The 12,060-nt window shown below is 37.8% G+C and overlaps 1 protein-coding gene across 1 annotated transcript in view; it reads left to right on the top strand.

Moving 5' to 3' along the window:
• The window catches only part of BICC1 (BicC family RNA binding protein 1), a 92,612-nt gene that overhangs the window by 20,938 nt on the left and 59,614 nt on the right, over positions 1-12,060 (top strand). The gene's annotated exons all lie outside the window — the stretch shown is intronic.

The following is a 12,060-nucleotide window of genomic DNA, read 5'->3' as shown; positions in this document are numbered from 1 at the left end:
GACTCATCTGTTTAGAGATTTGGGGTGGAGGGAGCTTTGCATTTCTATACATCTTCCCTGTTAGCCAGAAGACATAGCTTGGAAACCAAGAAAAATTAACTTGAGCATGTTAATGTATATGGAAGCATGGCCCAAAAATGCATACAGGGTTTGATGGCTGAGCTATAAAGCTGCTGATAATCGTTATTCCTATAAGATATTTATTTTTATTGAAGTACTGCAAAATTTGCATCCTGGACTAATTTAGTTTTGGGAGGAGTCCCCATGTGAAGTGGGCTAGCAGCCTAGATCAGTGCTTTAAGGTGAAGGGGCAGTTAAAACTTCTCATCCATGAGTAGCCCTTAGTGATGTGTGCTTCCAGCATGTCTGTGTTCAATTTCTGAGAGAGCTTTGGGATCTTTGAGAGACAAATCTCAATGGCATTGAGGTATTTGAATAAGTATCACGGTATGTTCTGCCAGATAAGATTTTGGTTCGGGTTTATTTTAACCTTTAGGTGACTAACTTGTGGTCTCTTTCCTTTGCCTCTGTCATACACAGCCTGAGCTCAGTTTCACAGTGCTTCAGTCATCATGCTCACATCATTGGCGTGTAAAGCACTTCACAATGAAACAGTAATGAATCTGTGACTTTGATGCTTGCTTGTGTAACTTGAAATTCCACTTGAATATACCTTGTTTGGGTAAGAATACTTAGGTTTTCTGAAAGAGTATATAGCAAATTAAATACAGCCATCAGCATTGTTTATCCTCCTGTTGTTCAGCTTCTTTTCCACTGTAGAGAAAATTGTTGTAATTATTTACAAACAATTGTTATTGTAGTTATTGATGTTTATTAATGAGAATTTTTTAATGGGTTAATGAAAATTTTTTATTGTAGTTATTGGTGAAAATTAACAAAAAACAGACGGTGGAAGAATATAATTATTGTTTACCTGAATTTCACAAGGATTTATTATCATTCAGTGAACTTTCATAGATGATGATTTACTTGGAAAAACTTATAATAAAAAGAAATGCTACAAGTAGAAATGCAGAATTTCTTGTAGGGTTGTATCTTTTTGCCCAGAAGAGATCTTCTCCTGGTGCCAGCTCAGAGAAGTGTTTTTGTGGATACATGCATCTGCTATGTCTCAGTTCAGAACTGTTTATATCTGTAATGCTGCCTCAGTGAAAAAGCAGGTAGGATTTCCCAGGTGGAGTAATTTAACTTAGGAGATTAAAACAAATGTATCTGGTTTAATTTATTTTTGTTTAACACCCTAAAATCAGAATGTTTTTGCTTGTCTTAAGGTAGCTGTCCTCTTTTTTGCAAAACAGTCCGCAATTCTAAATTATAAGGTAATAAATTATTCTTAACTCCCTATACAGTCCACATCTCCTAATGTGGCATGATTGGAGCTGGTATGGATGCCAAGCTTCTGGCCAAATTTTACCACTGTAAACCCGTGCAGGCTTTTATCTTACTGTAAACTGTGTCTAGAAATCCTAATTATACAGCCTGACATTCTTGATTTGCTGTGAATGTGTATGTTTTTGTTTACATGCATGCATATAAATGGAATAATTTAATGCTTTGGCAGCTGTATATAGCAGTTGTGTTTTTTTAATATGAGAACTGTTCATAAGAAAAATTCACGTAGATGATGAAAATGTGGACATACAACCAGCTGTGAAAATAAAACTTGTTCACCTTTACCAGAAGGGTCTAGACTTCTGTTGTGCTTTGATCTTCTTACCTAAACAATTACTTCATTTCCTTAGTTTCTTAATAGCAGAAAGATCTTGGTGTTGTGAGTAAACTTGAGTTTGGCTAAGTAGCTTATATCTGTCACATATTTCTATGCTGATACACAGTTTGGATTTCTTGCCTAGCAGGTGCATGGAAAAATGGGTGACAAGTTGGTGCACATTTTGTTGTGGTGACACACAGCTTTAAACGGGGTGAATTTACTTCCTCTGCTTCCACCCTTTGGAATCCTTTGTGGGGATCCATTCCACTCTCTCTTTACAAATCTGCTTTGTAATTTTCTCAGTGATATCACTTGAACAAATTATTTTGGTTCTTGGGTCAAACTGATGAACTTGCCTTCTTCAAATGTCATGTAGATTATGATGGTGTCCAAGAATGGACACAGATTTTTTCCTGGAACTATTTGGCACCATTTGCACCAAAGATGGCACCATTTTTTCCTGTCTTTAAAGCTGTTAATTGAGACATACAGTGTATTCCTGAAAATGGGGTTAAGTGTGATTTTTACCTTTGTCTCTTTTTTTTTACATACGTAACAATTCATTTTTACAGAATGTATCTGTGCCTTGCCCCAGTGCTTATGCCTGTACTTACTTGAATTTGTTTAACTTATGCTTTTCTTCTTGGCTTTTTAAGCTTTTTGTCCTTTGCTACTTAATGCTGGTTTATAGCTCAGTTATCCTTCTCATGAGCTGTTTAAGTGGGTTTACAGTCATCTGTATGTAAATTTAAACTGGTGCTTTTTGTTTGGGGGGGGTAAAAGATACAAAAAAGATCCAATTTGCTTTTTGCAAATAGTCAAGGCAGTAGCTGATGTCAAGTGGGCACTGCTTCAGTAGTACTGTCAGTAGTCTGACATAGTACAAATTTAGTGTACAAGAGTGACTCTCAATTTTATCCTGAACTGGATATTGACTGCTCTAAACTGAACAGCCCTCTGCTAGAATTCCTCTATTGTCATATGCCTTTGAACCTGGAATTAAAATATAGCAAGAAGCCTGCACTGGATTTCTATCTGGGGAAGAATTTACATCTAAGGCGATCAGTATATTTTGAAACTGATGAATGCAAAATAGAAGATGGCAGACATTCAAAGTTCTGAGGTTAAGGGAAAAGGAGATGCCAAGCAGCCTGGGTGAGTGGATTTGCAAGTGTTACCAGCTGTATGGACCTGCAGGAACAGGAGAATTAGATGCCTAGAAAAGGGTTCACAACGTGTCATTTAAAAACTGAGGCTGTTGGGTTTTCTCTTTGGATACAGACAGAAATTAAGAGCGAGTGGGTTTTGAACAGAAAAAGGAAACTCTTGTTTTGTTCTCCAAATATTCCAGTTTCCTCCAGGAAGCTGGAGAGTGTAGGGCTAGTTGAATTTTAGAAAAGCAGGAGACTTTGTAATTCCAAATAATGTTGTTTTTTTTCTGTCCCTGTCAAATGTATTCCAGAATCTTGTTCAGCATAATGGGTCCAGATACAGGCGGTGTCTCCTTACTGTTGGAAAAGGCCTTTGAGCTCAGTGTTTAACCTGCATTGCAACAGACTTAAACTGGTTTCCTGTATAAAGCTTTGTCTTTGACTTAATCTTGGCTTCTGTCCTTTAGCTCCACATCTGTGAATGACTCATAACAAGCAGGACCATCAGAAAAATATTGTGTACATTTTTATCCAAATCTGTAGGGTTTTTGTTTCTAATTTTTTTTTATAGCCTTGCTACTTTCTCCCCTCCCATGCAATGAGTTATGCAGTATCTGTATTCATACCTGATAAGAAAAATGGTTGGGCATTGAGGGAAAGTTGACTGCTAAACAAATAGAAAGAATATCCCCAGCCATCAATCTGCTGAGAGCAGAGCTTTTGTATTTGGCAGGTATCCTCTGTCAGCCCCCAGGGCACTTCTGATATTATGATTTTCTTTCCTCCTGTAAACAGCAAGTCCTGTTAAATGGATACTCTGGCTTGGGGGCAGAGTTGGATCTGTCAGGCACTGGCAGCAAGGGAGGTTCTGCCTCCTGAGGCACTCAAAGACTTTTTTTCTTTAGCTGTCACATCCAGTGACTCAAGGCAGTCCCACTGCAGAGCTTTTTGGAAAAATGCCAAGCTTTACATCTCTTATTTCTCCTGCCTTTCCTTGAATGCTTTGGCCCATTTTCAGATGTATGACAGCACAGGGGCAGTTCACTCAGCTGTCCTGTCCCTTCTGGAGTGTTTACAGTGGCCACACTGAAGGGAAGGAGCAAAATGCTACACCCTGGGTCCTTGTCTTCCATGTTTTTATTCAAAATGGTTTCCTAGGGAGCCACAGTACCCATATTTAGTGCAGGTTATGTGCATGCACTAATAGCAATGGGGGAGTCAACTGAGGCAGGCAAGGTGAAAGAAGGGCTGGAATGGCCTCATCCAGTCACAGTGCTTTGGTCTCTTTCCTTGTGTCAGGGGGGAAGCCTAGAGTAGTGAACAAATGAGCTGCTGGCATAAATATTCATAATATTTATTGCTGTGCAGAGAAGTATTTTATAACAGCAGTATGGCATGTTGATGAGATTTTCCTGCAGCTGCTAGAGCTGCCCATCTCCAGCTGTCGCCTCCAAAACTGCCTCTCTCTGGATAACAGGGCAAGGGAACATCCAAGCTGTGTTTGAAGTGGGAGAGTACTCTCGCAGCCTTCACGACTGGCTGCTGACTGATGCTGTCAGATTTTGACTACAAAGGATTTGGATCAAACTAATACAATGTGAAATTTTTTTCTGGCCAGCCTATCATTTTGGCTGCAAAGTTCCAAATTTCCTGGAAAACTGAAATGCTGAAAGGCCTGTTTGAAGGTAAGGAGGCAATTAACTCCTTGTTTAAAATAATAGAAGCCAAGGCACATCACTTTTCGTTTACACATCTCGGTATATGTGATGCTTTTTGGATGTGACTGATACAATTTTGCATCTCTCAGGGGGCTGCTTGGCAGAATGAAGGGAGACTGAGGTCACAGATGCTTCATTTTTATATATATAGGCAGCAAAAAAGCTTTATAAATATGAAAGGCATAGAATTGTTTTCTTCCCTTTTTATTACTATCTCCTGTATCATTTCAAAGATGTTTTTCTCAAAACTGGGGTAGATACTTGGGGAGCTACAGTGCTTGAATGTACTTAATGTAAGGTTTTAATCAAGTTCCGCTCATGCTGATAGCAATGGATCTTAACAAAGCTGTCTCATAATTGACTTTTTGATAGGCTCACTTGTAGAAAAGTGATTATCAGTAGCACAGATGGAAAATTTCTGTCTTAAGAGGACATAGAAATAGGGTGTTCAGCTTGGCAGTTATTTAGGTGTCAAAAAGGTGTCTGCATCCACTGATTAAAATGGAACAAAAATGTAGCTTGGAATTAAAAATTTGGGGATAATAGTGGAATTACTTGATGAAAAATCATCAAGTCTTTTTCTTGGAATTCTCATGTTCTTTCCCACAACCTAGGAGCTGGGTATACTGTTTGCATGGATATATATCTCCTTTCACAGTACTGTCAAAGTGGTTACAAACTTGAAATGGAAAACTTGTGTTGGTTTGAGACCCCTTACACTTTCAGGAAATCCTAAATGAAGTTATGCTTTGTTTGGTTTTGTTCTTCTTGTCAACTTATGTTCAGTTTTATTAGTTAAGTGATTTCCAAGAAGCCCTCTGCTGATCCTAGAAGCTGGACCATTGATTTAGTCTCTGTCAGTCATGGGAATGAACACTTCAGTAGGGCTTGGAAAATTTGTTTGGAAGTATAAGTTGGCATATCTTTTGTAGGAAACAGCAAAAGTCCTTGAGTGCATCTGAAGGATGGTATAGGAGACTTCCAGGAATGTTTTACCCTGTTAGAGATGATGGAGCATTTGTGGCTCTAACAGTAAACAAGTGGCAGCTAGCAGAGTGGTTCTAACCAGGTAATACAGTGCTGACAGCTACTCAGTTTCCCTGGCTTTGTTCTGGAGTGGCTGGTAGGAAGCAAAGCAGTCGCTTCATTATCTTCATTAAACTCCTCAATCGTGTGCCACGCACTCCCTGTGCTCCACGTCACACCAGGCAGCGTTCTGTGCTTGTGGGGGGGAGCTGCACCCATGTGTGCCTTTGAAATGAGAGATTTCCACCAAGGAAAAAGGGCCTCCCAAAGCAGCCCCAGCTTCACAGCCTGCCTTCAAGCTGTGACTTGTCTCTAAAAATAAATAAACAAGCAGACTTATTTCTATGCAGAGTCTTGGCAGACATCTTTTTCCCTAGGGATAAATTTGTTTTGCAAAATTAGAAAAATCTGTTAGATATCTAAAATTTACAGTTGTTATGTATTAAATTATTGCTTTTAGATAGAGTTTTGTAGTTACACAACTCTACAAATATTGATGGTGGAATGGACAAGGCAAGTTGCTTTCTGTATAACCTAATTTTTTTCCCTTTTTTTCCATTTCTATTTGTTTTTCCCCTTAGCTTTCGGTCACCAAATCTGTCAGGTCCCTACAAATATTATGAAGAAATCTCTAGGAATATTTGTTGAAAATCAATGTATTTTGTCCTCGGAGTACGCATGTTGTTTTATTTTCTTGCATTCTTTCTTGGCAGTGCATGCAGAGCTAGTGGAAGCAAGTGTAGTTTGTTTCAAGCTTTCCCTTTTTCTCTGTTTCTGTTTCTCTTGCTGTTCCCTTTATTCATCACAAATGATGGATGGGAGAAGCTTCGTGAGTTTTGGTTGTAGAGCTGGTGTTAGTTATTTGCCAACAATCTTAATTTTGATACCAATGATTAATTTTAATATAGTATTCAGGGGAGTTGAAAAGTCAATATTCTTATATGTGAACATGACTAATATTAATGGAAGAATGAAGATAATGGGTGTGTTACCTGTCTGTGTTTACAGTCACATTCTGATGACACAGGCCTTGATCCAGGGAGGCTCCTCCAGGTGGCAAAGGCTCCAGAAAGAGGCCGTGGACCCTGCATGGCCAAGGGGGCTCACTGACACTGTATTTCAGCACCAAGACAAAGGCACCCTGCCTCAGCCTGCTTTGTTCCCAGCACTGGTTGGGTCTGTCAGATGCTGGAGCGCAGCTGGCCTCTCTGTGGATAGCTCAGCCATTGCGTATTGAGTTCCTGCTAAAAGGAGGAGATACAGTGGAACCCACCCAAAACTGTCCAGATATTTGACAGGCTACTTATTGTCATTTACTGAGCGTGCTGAAATTCTTCCAGTTCTTCTTTGGCTGCTCTAACAGACAAAGAATGCTCCCTTACAAACATTTTAAGTTTGTATCATGGATGATTTTGTTTGGACTTTTAAAAATTTTTATCTGACTCAAAAAAAAAGTGGCATTTTCACCCTCAGTCCAAGAGTCTTTTTGTCACAAAATACATAGATATTGGATAATTTCTCCAATATTCCAGATACCATGCAGGTCCTTTGTCATTACTTTGTGTCAGCATGCTGTATGGACAGCTATATTTTGCTTTTTTTCCTCATTTGTTGAATGTTCCAGTAATTTCTCAAGAATTTTGGAGCTTTTCTCCCTTTGTTTGATCTCCTTTGCTAGTATTGTCAGTTGACTCTGGCCTGTCTATAGCCTGAAGATTGCTCTGTATATAAGTTTAAGAAAATTTCAGTGTCTGATTTTCGTTCATCAACTCTGGGAAACTCCATGAAGCCACGTAAGACTCCGAAATAGAGAGACTGCCATGTGTAACAGGTTAGTTTATGAAGTCTATTATAATTACAAAAGTAAAAAGAATATACAACCCTATTAAAAAGCCAGTTAACATTCTCAAATATCTGGATTTGTCACGCAGATTTCTTTCTTGTTTAAGCCTTGTTCCTTCTCTTGCCAGACTGTATATTTTAGTTGAATTGTCTCTGTGACTTCTTAGTTCCTAACTGAAAACTGGAAGTGAGACTGGTTTTGCAATTACAAGAAAAATGGAAAGTTGTTTTGTTTGGATTTCAGCAAATTCAATTTAAGGTCAGATTTTTTTTCTTTAACAATGTACGCTCTATCTTTTTATTCCTAAAGGCATATTTTCAGCAATTTGGCTTAACTCTGTGGTCATGGGGGTGGAATTCTTTATCTTGGCTTGATATAAGCAAGCTTTCAGAGCATGTGTGGGTTAGTGTCTGACACGGTGCACAGGAAAACACAATCTCTTTGTCAGGTGGTTTCTGGTTCAAGGAAAGAAGTTTTTCTTGGGTTTCTTTGTGTATGACAGCAGCTTTTGGTAACTTTAGAGAAATAGCTTAGGGACTCAATAAATAACTGTTCATTCCATTTAAAAAGTTAGGACTAAATAAAAATCAACACTGTTACATAGCTGTCATGTTTCTATGGCAGTTTCAGAAAAAACTCAGACCTAAATAACATGAAGACACTCTTGACATAAGCATATGAAATTTTTCTCATTCAGCAGATAGGAAAGGTAAAGGATAATTGAGTACTTACCTTCAGGTATATTATTCTACAGCTTCTTGAAATCCTCTTGATTTGTCTTGATAAAATGAAAATAATCTAGTTACCTGTCATTTTAAAGAGTATTTTGATGCAAGGAATGATTTTGTTTCATCATAGTTGAGACCTGAAGAGCAGAACATACTTTTTCTGTCCTCTTAAAAATGTAGTCTTTCAGTGTAGACAGAGGAAGAAGGTTTGACACTTATCAATGTAAAGGCGAAGCCACCAACTCAGTCACACTTAGTTACCCTGAGGTTTTGATAACTTCAAGAGCTTGGAAAATAAGACAGAAAACTGATGTGTGAGGTCAGCAGAGTTATGGTAATTCATTTAAAGGCTTGACTTAATCAGTGTATCTTGGGTTCCCTTCCTGTAAAATATGACCTGTATTGTAATAACTTTTTTAATAACTAAAATAACATTTGAGGTGAAAGCTCAGATTCATTTTTTCCATGTGAACCTAGAAATTACAATTGGGCCTTTTTATGATTTGGTGATTAAGTAGACAAATGGTGCACTTCATGGGTACCATAACAGTTAACACCTGTTTCAACTGCTTCCTATTTGTATTGGATGGAACCTCAGCAATCCAATATGTCTTGAAAAGCAAAAATCTAATATAAAATATTTCACGGTATGGAAGAAATTACAATAAACAGAGTATAGCTTAAAATATAAAATGCTTGTTATGCACATTTACATAGGTTTCATCTGTATTTCTGAAACCAATGTAGCCACCTTGTTTAAAAGTAATTTTAGTTCTTGTGAGGATTGGTTAAGTGATTATTCAATACCATAAAGTAAATACTGTTTTCTAAGCAAACAGTATTTCCTGAGTTGGCAGAAATGAAACAATTTGTCAGTCAGAAGTCAGGTACAAGTGGATTACTTAGCATTTGGTTTGTGATTTCTCTCAAACCTACTTGGGGACAGGGACCACAGGCAGAAGGGTGGAGTGGTCTCCTAAGGCACATGCCAGGCAATAATGTCACTTCTTTAAGTTGTTTGTTACTGGTGTAGTATTTGGAATTCATTAATTTCAGAAAATGTGAAACTTGGATTAAAATCTGAAAGCTTATTTCAAATTTAGTATTGTGCTGCCTTCTATGCAGCACAGGTACAGCACTGCTGGTCCCCTCAGCCTCCCATAAAAGGCTTGTTGTCTTTGGTGTTTGATAACTTGAAAACTTCCTGGCTTTTTGAATAAAGTTTGGTTTGAAAATATAATTATTATTATTACAAAAAGAATTTGCCAGAGTGCATTGTAAATATGTAAATATGGTGTAATTGATGTGTAAATATCATGAGCTTCTTAATATGATATTTCAAAGCTGAAGTTTATTTTCAGAGTTGGGGTTAATACTCTCAAGATTTGTTTAGAAAAGATGATCTTTGGATGTGATGACCTAGGAGATTATCTTTTTCCTAAACATGAATTCAAGTTTGCTTTTATCTCAGTTTATATGATTTGAGGTAAACCTCAATGCCTTACTAGATTGCATCTGCTTGTAGAGAACACTGCAAATGATTTACATTTTAATGGCTTCTGCATAAATTTCATAACTCTGGAATGCTTCTCTTGCTCATTTCCCTGCAAAAGATGCTGGGTTTTTCTTGATGTAACATAATTTGTTTCGCTTTTCTATTACAAAAGAAGTGGATAAATTTGCTCTTGGTTTTGGCTATTCCTACTGTTTTCAGAAGTGCTAGGACTGCCTTTATTTGCTTTGGAGAATAGAAAGGCTTCAAGATAATTTCACATAAATCATAAACATTTCAGACACATGTTGGAAGCTTTCTTAAACATAGGTACTTAGTTTGGGAGTAAACATATGTGCAAATGTAGGTAGTTGTGGGTAGCATCACAAAATTCATAAACTGCTGATAGAATTTAAATTTCTTTAATTGTAATTGCTCCTCAAAAAGCAGCGGCAATTTAGGAAGTAAAATGAATAAATAGATAATTGGTACAAAGTTATATCATAAGAGGAAGGAGGGAAAAGGGAGAAAATAGGTGAAGAATAGCTAACCTCGAAGCATAATGATTCATGTAGTTTTTATTCAAGATTTTAGGCATTTTTTTCTTTTATAGTGAAATATATCATTCTAAGTGTAACAAAATACTCTAAGCCACAATTATGAGCATCTTTTTTTTTATAAATTCAATGCATAATGGAGATGGTAATGACTAGATCATCTTAATATAGAAAAACAAGGTATGATCAGAGGCATACCTCTTCCTGGATTAAATAGTGCTGCAATCTGTTGGACATGAAGTGACAAAATTCCAACAGATTGCAGTATCTCTTAACATGTGAAGAGGTGTTTTAAGGTACAAACCTCTAACTTCAGTATCTTTCCAAAAAGTCTCACCTTAAAGTCTGCACTACCTTTTCACAGATATCAGGATACCTGACAAATGGGTCATCATAAAGTGTCTTATGTACTGAAAAGCTCTAAATAAAGACCACATCTTTATAGAATGTTGTAACAAGTAAACCCACTGGTTACTAACTAAAGATTTTTCTGAAGTGCTATTTGCTCCTACTTTCTATTGTCTCTACTCTTGTGGGATTTTTCCTGTGGACCCATTTTGGGATGTTTTCATTCCCTCTTCTTTCCCACTTTGTCCATGCTTGTTGGATTCTGTTGTGCCATCAGTTGTTGGTGGGGCCAAGCTGTAAATCAGGTCACAGAATGATTCATATTAAAAATAAACCTACAATAAAAAGCTTGGAATCCACTTTGTCAGCATTCTACTTAATGCCCTGCAGAGCATCACTGCTATTATCTTAAGCCACCTCTTGTTTGTATTCAGTTTGGAAATTATGGATTTACAGCTGGAGCAAAATCTGTCTATTCTCAAAACGGCAACTTCAGCCACACATCTGTGACGTTCTCATTTCCAATTTATCTCGTGTACTCTCTGATTAAAAGCATGTTGTTCCCATGTTCCACTTGAAATAGAGTGGTGGTGCTCCTCACTTCCCAAAAGCATTTCCTATCCCTGAGTTAATGGAAAACATGTCAAGCGATGTGCACCTATCAAGGGGCTGCTTCAAGGAAGTTGTGTTTTTCTGCTCAGATCAGTAGCTTGTAAATCTGGAAAAAAAAACCTTTCCCAGTTGTTTCCTCTGCTTCCAGAAAACCTTGTTCTGGTGAAATGCAGACCAGTTTGCTTTTCTCATACAGACATTTATGGGTTTTGAAGGTGGGGAGGGTTTTTTTTTTCTCAGTCTTGTTGGAACTGGGGAGTCTGGAATTGTTCTGCAGCAAAGTGAGTGCTTGACAGGTTTCATTTGCTGCCTCTGCTCTAGCTGCACTGGATTTGAATCATGATCTGCTGAACTGTATTAGATAAAACTTGCTAGTCTACTCTTCTCTGTGGTATTTAAGTGTTGTTATTGAGATTCTGAGAAGCTTATTTCAAATGTAGTGGTGCTTCTTCCTCTGGGGTAGAAGTCGTCTCATGCCTCCAGCCTGTATCTGCTCACTTGCATTTGCTATCACATTGCATTAGCTGATGTAACAGTTCCTTAACAGCTTGGAATTGGTTGTGTAATTGGAGGGGGGGCAGAACTTAAGTAGTTGAAACATTGCTTTGAAGCCAGGCTGATGGGATGAGCTTGAGGGATCTGTTTTGTACATGAGAAATACAAAAAACATCATGATGATGCAAGTTGCTTCAATAATCCTGTACCATTCAGGAAACTCTTTTCCCACCCTTGGAGTTCTTTTTGAAGGTGTCTCTTTCTCCAGGGGAAGAGGAAATGATCCTCTTCATAATCAGTTTGAGCTATTGTACTAGTTCAACAGAGATAAACTATGACATAAACTAAGTGCAAACAG

This window comes from Pseudopodoces humilis, chromosome 9 (assembly GCF_049639895.1).
Source record: "Pseudopodoces humilis isolate 2021_Gansu_Grassland_sample_001 chromosome 9, ASM4963989v1, whole genome shotgun sequence".
In the NCBI taxonomy this organism is placed as follows: domain Eukaryota; kingdom Metazoa; phylum Chordata; class Aves; order Passeriformes; family Paridae; genus Pseudopodoces; species Pseudopodoces humilis.
The sequence above is the reverse complement of the archived record's forward strand: the minus strand, read 5'-3'. Positions and strand labels throughout refer to the sequence as shown.